This window comes from Rhipicephalus sanguineus, chromosome 10 (assembly GCF_013339695.2).
Source record: "Rhipicephalus sanguineus isolate Rsan-2018 chromosome 10, BIME_Rsan_1.4, whole genome shotgun sequence".
Taxonomy (NCBI): Eukaryota; Metazoa; Arthropoda; class Arachnida; order Ixodida; family Ixodidae; genus Rhipicephalus; species Rhipicephalus sanguineus.
Window position 1 is genome coordinate 143797392 of NC_051185.1, and position 12562 is coordinate 143809953.

Genomic DNA, 12562 nt, shown 5'->3' on the forward strand with positions numbered 1-12562 from the left:
TGTACGAGTCGCAAAGCAACCCCATTCCTGCACGCGTCACATTTCGTTACGAAGCAAGACGCAAGGAAGTCTTCAATAACGACACTATAGCAACATAGAAATTTGCGCGATAGGCGCAGCATGCAGTGGAGTACGTGGCGCAGGACCGTGGCTAAGAGCAAGTGTCACGGCATTGACGCAAACTAAGAAAAAAGTCGAGAAAACAAAAGGTACGTGGGCTTGGCGTGGACGTCCGCGCGCTTGTCTCCCTCATCTTCTCCACTCACTGGAGGACTCTAGCGGAAAAATAAAATAACGTCACTGCCCTTAGACTTATTCAGATGGCTTAGCGGCACCTGTACCAGCTTGAGAAGCGGAGCTTGGCCAGCGATTATTAAAGATTCTTGGGATACTTTAACGGAGAAATTTTGGTCTGTCTTTCTGTTTGTCGTCACGTCACTCGATTCGGCCACTCGGCCAAAGTTGAACCATTTGCCCACGGGCCAGCCATCTTGAACGGCTGACTAGGTTCATACTTGTGTAAATTCTCGATCAAAAAGCAAACATTACGCATACCTGAGGCGCAACATCACTAGGTAGGTATTAGGTGGTGTGTTCCTTTAATAGAAAATGCATACATACGTAATTCTAAAGACCCTGGTTTCTTGAGCTGCGCTGAAAATGCGACTGCGCTGAAACTTACCTTCCTCCGTGCCATCTGCACGAGCTCATTGTTGTGTTTCGGTTTCGGTTCTGTAATGCACTGTACGAATGCCATGGGGCGCCGCTGTGGCATTCCTGTTTTACCAAGCCGACGTGTAAATAAAAGAGTGCGTGGAGACTACTCATTGAGCGCGGACGCTTCTTCTGCTTCAGCGCTTCGTGCCAAAACGCGTGTTCGGGTTGGCCGGCCTCCCCGCCGGTCGCGTTGGTCACCGCCGGTCTTCGTCGGTTGTTGCGCCGGGACTACCAGCCCGCAACACATCACTCATGTTTCCCGACGTATTGCCAGATGGCGTCCATATCTCACGCAGCGCCTCTTCTATCGTCTTTAGACGACATTTGCAGCAAAGCACGCAGATACACGACCAATTTTTTGTTTCTCACGCTTGCGTTGCGATAGAAGTATCTTGTATCTTAAGATACACGATACATTATCGAAATTATCGAATGTATCGAAAATACAGATACAGATACTCGTCTTTCGAGACGTATCGCGATACAGATACAAGATACCCGTGGAGTATCTAAGATAGTATCTAAGATACATGTATCTTCGTTACTGCCCAGCACTGCTGTGGACGTACAAATATTAGGAATGCTAATTTACGGATGTCAGACGGCCAGTTGCGTAAGTTGCAATGAATGAGCCCAAGCGTTAGCGCAAATGGTTGTGATATAGTTTGCGACATACATAGTCGTGATATTCATAACTTGCGAAAATTCGTCCTTGTACGCAGATTGAAACCGGCACCAACGCCTGTAGGAGCGGTCGCTTTACTAACTGAACTAACCACGAGGTTATCAATTTGCAGCGAGAGATATATTTTATCGAGAACTCGAACCACATGGACACTCAGCCCTTCCTCCACCTTGCGGGATTCCACAGAACTGACTTGCCATATTAATGTCTATGTGCTTCAAGTCCTCGATGCATTCTCCCTCGCGCTGCCAAATGTAGAGCTCACTTGGCAAAGCGACCACCCCGGGCAGACGCTCGTCGAGGTTTCGAACCCCGGACCAGGACGAATTTCTCGTCAAACAGGAAGTTTCTCTGTCTGAGAGATCCGTGAGGATTTCGTAGTAGCTTCGTGCTACGAACTGGTGGTTGCGAACGCATAATGAATCTGTGGATTGAAACGGCACGCACGTACCGCTACGGGACTTCCAGGACGTTTGCGTCCGGTACCGCTGGTGACGTCGCGTGGTGGACCTTGACCTTGAGGTTCGTGACGATCCCATGGCTGCAGCTCAAGATGGTGCTCTGGCCGCGAGACATGTTCCCTCGCTGAACCTTCACCGGCCACTGACGACTTTCCGCTGCTAGTGGTGAATGACGGATAGGAGCAGCGCGCTAGCATAGCGTCAGAATACAGACCCGTCAACGTCGAGGAAGACATCACGCTGAGAAACTTGCGCAAGCTTCCACGAGGTCCTCCTTGGTCCTGGTTAGGCACTCGAGTACGTCAAATACTTATGTCAGAGGCACGAGCTCGGCAGATAACAAATTCAAGCTGATACAGATGCGTCTGCTTGGCGCCAGAGCACAATTTGTTCACGAATGTGAGCAGTAATCCTGAGCGTCGTCTTCTTCTTTTGTTAGAAGCGTTGCTTAAGATAATGATGATGATGGTGGTTGGGGCTTCACACTGTTTCCTTGCAAGAACAACCCTTAAAGGACCCCTAAACCACACAGGGGTTGAATTTAGTTGCGGTGTTGCAGTTGCGCACGAGTCTATAACGAACACGTAGCCATGAGAATTTTTCGAAATGGTGCCGCCGTAATAGCGTAGTTACACGCGTTTTGTGATGCAAAAGAGGCCCTCGCTGGTTTCGCTCTGTCCTTCGCTATGTTCCGTTCGTCGGCTCGTCTCTCCTCCTCGCCGAGTGCTCCTCCTCGCCATGCGAGGAGGAAGAGCGGCGAGCGCAAGTACCTGCAAGAGGACAAACAGGTATTGTAGATGACGGGCAGACAAAAATGTTGACGTCATGGTGAACACTGAGGGGTTGAGCACTGCCGGGAGGCCGGAAGAGGAGAAGAGATTGTGTCTTGGAATTTGTAGGGCGCCCGCGGCTCGTAGATCTGTCTCGTTTGGCATTGTTGATCGTTATGGCATTCTGAACTCGATGCACGTGTTTACTCGAAATGTTAAAAAAAATTGCCATAGGTCGTTTAGGGGCTCTTTACACACGCAGCATGTGAGTGAACAAATTTGGCCGAATTGGAAGAAAAGAAAGTTTACTCCATCCCTTATGCATTAGACTGAGACAACTCGACGAAGGCGAAACCCATCGTCTTCTTGATCTTGTTCTTTTAAGAGCTTGCTTCTTATGCTCGCGCCTTGTCTGTGACCGCCGGCGTGTACACTACTTCTCGTTGGTCCCGCCAGGAGCGCAGCTGCGCTCTCTTTGGTGATTTCAAGATTGCTCACTAGATGGCGCGCCGCCGCTCAAGGCGGCACACACCACGCTCGGCGCATGCGCCAGTTAGGTGACTGCTCGAGGGCCGCGCCTCTCGTTTTGCTCGCTTCCTTTCTCTTCGCCGGGAGCTCACTAAGTGAACACTCTTCGTTGCCGCTCCGCAGCATGAACACCCCAGCCAAGGCAGAAGCGCGACAGGCTCGCAACGCAGCAGCAGCTCTGGCTCGCCGCCAAGAGCCTGCGGTGAGAGCCCGGGAGGCCGAAGCGAAGAGGGCTAATGTATATATAACAACGTTGTCACGTCTATATGTGATGGTAGGGTAATGCGTACGGAGGATTTGCGGGTTACCCGATCATCTCCGAGCAAGGTCCTCGAACATCATTCACTTTGTGGATATCGCGGTGATTCTTTTTTCCTCACTCTATTCGCCTGGTGTGCCACCGATGGCGGCGCTGCGAACGGTGCTCCGGTTTCAATTGGAAGAAGGCCGAAGGAAAAATTCCTAAGCGCACTACTCCGGGCTTAGATGGGGTTCCCGTCAGCCTCATTAACGAACTCGGACATAACACTAAAGAAGCACTGCTGAAAGCCGTAGAGAAGTGCTTACAGGAGAGGGAAATACCAGACAGTTGGCGAAAAAGTAGAATGAACTTAATCTATAAAGGCAAGGGAGAAAAGGATAACATTCGCTCGTATAGACCGCTAACCATTACATCGGTGCTATACAGGTTGGCGATGCAGGCAGTAAAATTAAAAATAGAAGCGTGGGTAGAACAAAATGATATTTTGGGAGAACTTCAGAATGGATTTCGAATCGACAGGCGGTAAGACGATAATCTGTTTGTTCTAACCCAGTGTATAGAAATATCTAAAATAGAAAACAGGCCCTTAACGTAGCCTATCTAGATATCACCGGGGCGTATGACAACGTTAATCAGGAAATTTTGTGGGATATATTGAAGGAAGTGGGCATAGGTGACGACTGTGTACAGCTTTTAAGGGAAATATACCGAGAAAATACAGTTTGTATAGAATGGGAAGGAATAAGTAGCAAGGACAGCGTTGAAATTAGCAAGGGGCTGAGACAGGGATGCCCTTTGTCCCCGATGTTATTCATGCTGTACATGGCGAGGATGGAAAAAGCGCTAGAAGGTAGCAACATTGGATTTAATTTGTCACACAAACAGGTCGGAGCGATGGTTGAGCAGAAGCTTCCAGGCCTATTTTATGCTGATGATATTGTCTTATTTGCGGACAGTCAAGATGATATACAGCGACTGGCAGATATATGCGGAAGGGAGTGTGAGGCTCTAGGACTAGGATTTAGTGCAACAAAATGTGGACTGATGGTATTTAATGATCACGGAGACCATACGGTCTTAATACAGGGCCAAAAAATACCGAGGGTAAGCGAGTACAAGTACCTCGGAGTATGGGTAAATGAGGGGGATAAATATATGGAGGTACAGGAGAAAGCATCGGTAGCAAAGGGAAAGAGGAATGCTGCAATTATGAAGCACAGAGCTTTATGGGGATACAATAGGTACGAGGTGCTTCGAGGGCTGTGGAAGGGTGTGATGGTTCCGGGGCTTACATTTGGGAACTCAGTGGTGTGCATGAAGTCAGAGGTGCAATCAGGAATGGATGTAAATCAAAGGACGGTGGGCCGCCTCGCGTTGGGCGCTCACGGGAAGACGACAAATGAGGCGGTAAAGGGTGATATGGGATGGACAGACTTTGAAGTGAGGGAAGCGCAGAGCAAAATGAGATTCGAAGAGAGGCTGAGGAAAATGAAGAAGAGTAGATGGGCAGAGAAGGTTTTCAGGTATTTGTATAGAAAAAGCGTTGACACGCAGTGGAGAAAAAGAACTAGGAGGCTCACCAGTAAATATACGGCTGGCAGTGCGGGCGATATGGCAACAAGGAGCATTAAGCGGAAGGTCAGAGAGGCAGAGAGGACTTATTGGTAGGGGTGTGCGAATATGAAATTTTTCGAATACGAATCGAATACGAATATTCACCTTCGAATATCGAATCGAATATCGAATATCAAAGGAAAAATGCCTCCACAGTAACAATATTTTATTTAACATGTAGCTATTTAAAAAAAAACATTAACAGCCTGACTGGCAACGAAACATACACTGCTATCTCCAGAACACAATGTCCAGGCTAGCACAATGCACATCACAACGCAAGCAAATATCACGGCACAATGAATGTAATGACTAGATGTTATCATGAAGAAATACGGGTTTCTCCACATGATCAGGCAGCAGGCGCTCCCTTCTAGCAGAGACACCCCCCCCCTGCCACTGAAAAGGCACGCTCGCTTGGAACAGAAGTGGCTGGTATAGGGAGTTACATGGGGCAAAGCTTTGCCAGACTGGGTTATTTGAAGGTGCCTACAGTCCACCACCACTCACATGGGTCACTGTCTTTCTTCAGAAGCGGTCCCGCATAGTGAACGAGTGGTAGTGCGGCACGTTACGGCCGCATAATATTGAAAATGTACCGTACATGATCGCCAACAGCGCTGCACGTCGGAGATGCACCAGCAATAAATCATACGTATTGGGGCACTCGTCGCAGGCAGATATCGTGCCTCCGTGTACTTACGATGTGTATCGCTCCTTTGGGCAACGTTTTTAGCTATACGAACGCAGCAGAAATGTGGAAGACGAGTTATTTTATGCATGATAATCGAATCGCATATTCGAATTTTTCGAATATACGAAGTATCGAATATTCGAAACTTTTCGAATACACGATTTTCGAATCGAATACGAATATCTCGAATGTAATATTCGACGAATATTCGAAACTTTCGAATATTCGCACACCCCTACTTATTGGATGACAGCGATGGAAAAGAAGCCGGCTCTGAGTAACTACCGAAAAGGAAAAAACGAAATAAGGAGGGAAAGGTTTTATGATAATTCAAGGGGAAGCGCTTTACTGTTTGAAGCAAGGTCGGGCTGCCTTAGAACGCGTAGTTATAAAGCGAGATTCAGTAACGAAGAAGAACAATGTACATGCTGCGGGGGAACTAGGGAAACGATGGAACATGTACTGATTGAATGTGGCGATATTCACCCAGGTATACGTGTGGGCACGAGTCTACATGAAGCCTTGGGTTTTAGGGACAACAATGGAAAGCTGAACACGCCCGCGATAGAAATAAGTAAGAGACGGTTAGAGTATTGGTGGCAGAAAAGTAGAGATAAAGTACAAAAATAAATAATTGGGGGGAAAAAAAGGTAATTCTGCCTTAAGAGGCAGAGAGATGGACCGTGAATTTATATTTTTTGGTATAATAACATAGATTTTCTCAATGTAGATAAGGCACTAGGACAACATGAAACAAGGAAGTTCTTTTTTTTTTTTCTCCTTCGAGCCTGGTGGCAGACATGTCACCGCCCCGTTATAAAGGGGACGCTCATAGCATCCTTCCATCCTTCCTTCCTCCGGTGACGCAGAGGCGGGGATTCGGCTTATGTCGTCTGCTAGGCTGTGGCCATAACAGCAGCATTTTCGTTATAGTTCGCTCACGTCGCACGGCGTTCCTCGACTACTAGCTGTAATTTCTTGTAATGATAGTGCTTTAGATGGCTGCTAGCATTACAGGAGGTTAGGAAACGTTAACGTTTAACGTATCTGCATTATACACAGAGCCATCGCGGTCAGGATCATGCCACCGAGTTTGTAGCGTCACTCACTGGGCTGGATGGCGTTGAAATAGATTACGTGAAAGCGTGAACGTCCCGGAGCGGAAGCGCGATCAATTTTACGGCTTATTCGCAAAAGTTAGCTTCATGTAAACAGACTTGAACGAAAGTTCACACTCCACTCCCAGTTGTAGTCACGTACGAAAAACGCCCGGCCTGTGCGGAAAGAGCAGCACAGTAACAGCGAAAGCTGGAAGAGCGGCATTTCCAGAGCCCTTTGTAAACTCTCTTGTGGCTACTAATACAACTACGCTAGCAACGTACCCACTACGCCACAAATAATAATTTTTGTGAAGTTGGCAAGCATCCACCACGACATTATTCGTCATTTTGCGGAGAAGCGAGGTACCATCTATAAGGCATTATGCGAACTTTGTTGATCCAACGGTTGATGACGATGAAGAATTATGGCTGACCCCTTTGTAATGGATTGCAAGCTTTGAACGACCCACTAGTTACGTGATTCGCACTGTGTGACGCCCATTCGTTATTTAACTCTTCCACCACGCTTTATAACATACGTTAACGTGAGAAAGAGAGAGAGACAGAGGGAATTAACTTTATTGAGACCCTGAGGAAATGGATCATGGGAGCCTTATGGGCTTCCTTGGCAACCAATAGAAGTGCACTTGCGAGGAACCCACTACGCTCTAAATCGTGATTTTTGTGATGTAAGGAAGCAGCCACTATGCAATTTTTCGTCATTCTACTGAGAACCATGGTACCCGCTAAACACCTGTAAGACATTATGTGCACTTTGTTGATGCATTGGCTGATGACGATGAAGAATTATGGCATAGGCCTTTGTAATGTGTTGGAAGCATTCAAAAACCCACTCGTTGCGCAATTCGCATTGTGTGACGCCTGGTTACAGAATCCGCGTTGTGTGACGCTTGGTTGTTATTTTACTCTTCTACCATACTACATTACATATGTTAATGTGGTTCCTTCCCGACATGAAGCCTGTAAAGGGTGTTTTTGCAAAGCAGTTTCAAGCACCGTCATGTATCTGAGGTAGAATACTGGGCTCCCACGCAGAGGAATATTTAGTTTTTATTTCGCGCGATAGTGGTTACGGACACCGGCGGCAAAAACGGCCCTTGTTGTGATCTCATAACAGCTTTCGCTGTAGAAACGTTCGCCGACCAAATAAAATTGATAACTTCATCGACCAGCGGGTTATTGCGGACAACTAGCGTAGATTGGGTGAGTTGGATGCACATTAAAACTTGTTACACGTACTATCGGGTACGAATGAGACGCTAGCAGTGGTGCGCGTGGTGCAGTTCGCACCCTTATGATTAGAGATAGATACGCTCGTGCGGTTTGCCGCTCGTGAGCCACATTCATGCTTTCGATTGCGCAGTGCTGCCTAATCGGATGTGCGTGCATGTCAATGGTGGTGACAGGACGGCGCGCATTATACAGTTCCTAATGCTTCGAGAACGCGCTCCACTGTTCGTGTTTCATTTGTCACCGTTAATAAAGCTTGGTAAACAGTAGGAAACATCGGCGAATATGTCCAAGAAGAGGAGAAGGAGAACTCTTTCCCACCATTCTTTTGACCCTTTTGGCTGGTTATTGCTAATATTTACCGCGCTGTAACAAAATTGAATATTTTACGGTGAAAGTTTTGGATTCCTGATTAAACGCGAAAATTCACCGTCGGCGTCCCTAGTCGGCAGCGTCAACTCGAGTGATGCAAAAAATCATCACACGATGACATCACCTGATGACGCCCTCATGACATCACAGACCGCCAATATCTTTGACGTCATAACGTCACGTCAGATGAGGACGTCATCGCATGACATCGTTGGTTTGCATTGCCTCCGTGATCGATGGGTCGATCATGGAGGCAATGCAAAACCAGGCGATGTGTAAAAAGCTTGCAATGACTCCGATCCTGGAGGCAGTGCAAAACCACGTTACGTCCAAAAAGCATTCGGAAGGAGGCGGGGAACATCGACTAAGCATCGATGAACAAAAAGAAGATGGATTTCGACTCCGAGTCATCTTAGGCAAATGCATGAAGGACCCTGCGAGTATTTTTATTACAGTGACCGCATCACGGCCTATCAGGACTCAACCGTTGAGAGTGATTTGCACTATTTTATTGCAAATACATCTTACAACGACTTTTGATGCGAAAGCTTTGTATTTATCTACGCTAGTATGCTTACTCTAATTCTGTTCGGCATACTTTCAAACGACCGGGAACGACTCAGCAAACGTTAATTTATTAACGTATGGGTTAAAATATGGTGCAAAAAAAAAAGACCCCGCACAACCTACGAAATATTTAATATCACCGTCGTGCATCCCCTTTTGACACGTGCTCTCAACCTTTTTATTTCTTGTTTAAACTTCAAGTACGTACGACGCGCTTACACGGCAGCTGCTGAAAACTTGGATTTAATCAATGGTTGTTGCCTGTAACGACCATTTCATTTATTTGAATGACATCACACGTCGCTTGTCATGCGCTTAAAACTCCGAACAAAGGAATTCAATGGATGGAGCAGGCTTGGCAACCGAACACGCGCAGCACGTGGTATACGTATATTGCGCTTGAACGCAGACACGGTAGCCGAAGCTCGAACGCTGAAATCGAAAATGGACCGGAAAGTCATTTTGAGTGCGCCACAGCCATAGGACAGTCGCGAAAAGAAATCGTCGCCATACATGCAGATGTACAGATTGGTGGCTAGCAGACGACACCAGGAGCAATCGACACTGAACGTGCTCCTGACGGCAACTTCGCTCAATTTCGCTGGGCATTTTGCTTGAACATTCAGTACAAATTGCTTTATGAACTTGTCCACTAACGTTTCAATAACTACAGCAGGAGAGACTGGCCGGTAGCGTCGAGCACCTTCACGTAGCGAACGCGCGCGCGAACAGCGGCACCCGAGTCCCCTCTCTGACGTCACACGCGAGAGGGTGCCACTAAAAAATCTCGAGGTGAATTTTATGGATACTCGCCCCAAGCTTTCTCCGCATCGCATGGCGCTGCACTGCTTGCGGTATCGGCCCACGATTGACCAAACTACAATGCCACGTGTACGTCATTAAATGACGTCATGGCATGACGTCCTTCATATAACCATCCTTCATGTACGTTCGTGCGTGCGTTTGTATGTGTACGTGTATATATAAACATGCGAAATTAAAGAGATAAGAAATAGTAGGAGTAAAGGCAGGGAGGTTAAGCAGTTTAGGAAAACCGCTTTACTAATGCGAAATTGAAAATTTTTTGGGGCCGGGGTCAAGCGCCCAGCCCTCCCCCCCCCCTTCCTGCTCCAATGAAAGTAACCTATGTAGACCTGCATTTTAGGTTAAAGCTGAAATTTGGGCTAGTTGGTCTTGACTTAAATACATAATATAGCGGAATATATAATATATTAATAATATAATATATATAATATATATTAAAATATAATATATATTATATATAACATACAATATAATATATTATGCATAATATATTATGCGGGTAACGTGGCCGGGCTTCCACCGCGATGGTGTTAAATGTCACATTTGCACTGAGCTCCCCACCGTAATAATTGGAAATCGACATACTAACATTAGCCCTGCGGCTTTATATGGCCCCTAAACCACAACCGACAATTTTTTTAACATTTCAAGTAAACGCGTGCATCAAGGGCAGAATGCCGTCACGATGAACAATGCCGAACGCGGCACCGCTACGAGCGGCGGGCGCGCCGCAAATTCCAAGAAACAATCCTTTCTCCTCTCCGGGCCTTTCGGTAATCCCCAGCGTTGGCCGTGACGTCAACATTCTCCTCTGCTCACGTCATCCACAAAAAGAGCCTGTTTGCCTGCTCGCAGGTGCGCACGTTCGCCGCTCTTCCTCCTCGCCGTGCGAGGAGGAGCACTCGGCCAGGAGGAGAGAGACGATTATTTAGCGAAAGAAAGAGAGAAGCGAGCGGGGGCCGCTTTTGGATCATCAAACGCTTATAACTGCGCTATTACGGCACCGTTCCGAAATATTTTCGTGGCTGCGTGTTTGTTGAAGACTCGTGCTCGAGTGCAACGGTCAGTCAGTCAGTCAGTCAACAAACTTTATTAAGGTCCAAAGGAACTACAAACTCGCAGTTGCGGGCCGCGCCCACGTTGGGACGGGAAGACCATGGTCATCCGCCCGTTCGCAACACAACTAAATTTCGACTTCTGGGTGGTTTAGGGGACATCTAGCACTTGAAAATAAACTGCCACCACCAAAAGTTTAAAGTAGTCGCGTCGTTCTGGGGCCGATTCCGTTCCTTCCTTCGAGGTTTACTGAACCCGTCAAATAGTTTGCTTGTTTTCCAACCAAAATGACACAGAGCTACTCTGAGCTATTGGCCAAGAGTTGGTCATCTGTGCACTTACGTAGTTAGAGAATATTCAATGATTAAAAACAAAGAACGAAAGAAAAATAAAGTATATAAAAAACTGCATTCACTGCGCCATGGCGCTATCACCAGACAGGTCTATTAATAACCTAAGCAGAACAATTTTGAGTAGAGTAACACATTTTGTATTACTTTACGAATATATGTAAGAGCATAGAATAATGTCGCGTACTGACAGAAGAAACTGAATCTTTTTCATTCAGCTACCGGCTCATCCTCTTAATGGCGTTGTGAAGGGCGCGAGTGTACAGTGAGCCATCTTCCCGAAGAGAGGTTGATGTCGACGACAGTGCTGACAGGGAGTTAGTAAGTGCTGCAGTTACTTTTTACTGCATTTTGCAGCAGGCAGGCAGACAAAGAACTTTATTATTATCCGGAGGCGGCGCTCGGGACCCCTTCGGGGGTGACACCGATGGGCCACTCCCATGACGGGACGGAAAGGTTAAGCTCCGCGGCCATGTCGCGGACCTTCTGGATGGCCCTAAGCTCGTCTCCTCCTACATATCACTACATATCGGCTTACCGCGTCTGATGTTGGTAACACCTATGTTGCTGTTGGCATCGATACGCAACTGTAAACTGGTTATATAACACGCATGCGACTCAACATGTGTGCGCGTAAACCATTTGCGCTATCTTTAGCGTCATTTCGTAACGTCTTGCTCAATGTAAAAAATTAGCCACCGTCACCTTCCCGCCACATTCTTGGGATTACATCGATTCCTACGGTACGTGGGATCTGCCGAATGTTTCTTTCTTTCCCAGCACAATTGCGCAGCGGCGCTTAAGACCAGAGATTTATGTTCGCTGGCGCAAAAGCAAGGACATAATGTAAACGGTGACAGGCGCTAGCGTTTGCCTCCCTTAACGTTGTGCTTTTGTCCCCTTAAAAATTGCGTTCCTTTTGCGAAAACATCAATACTGACGGACACCAGCTAATACACCTTATTACCATTACTGCGCTTAACACTCAATTTCCGGGAGCAGGGTTGCCCGCAATACACCATTTTTCATGCTCTCCTTCTTACAAGAGTACTGTAGTGTTAAACAAACCTTGTATTAACACCTGTGGCCTTCTGCACCAGTATACTAACACAGACTGGTCAGAGAGGCAGGCATTACGTACACCAGAAATCACGGTGTGCAACTTAAAGAGCAGCAAGAGAGAGAGAGAAAACTTTTATTTGTGAAGGCCTCAAGGATTATCCTCGTTGGGTGGAGCCCTTAGTTCAGGGCCCCATTGGCTCGCGCCACACAACGTGCCCGCTGGATCAGCCGACGCTGCTCCTGCGGCT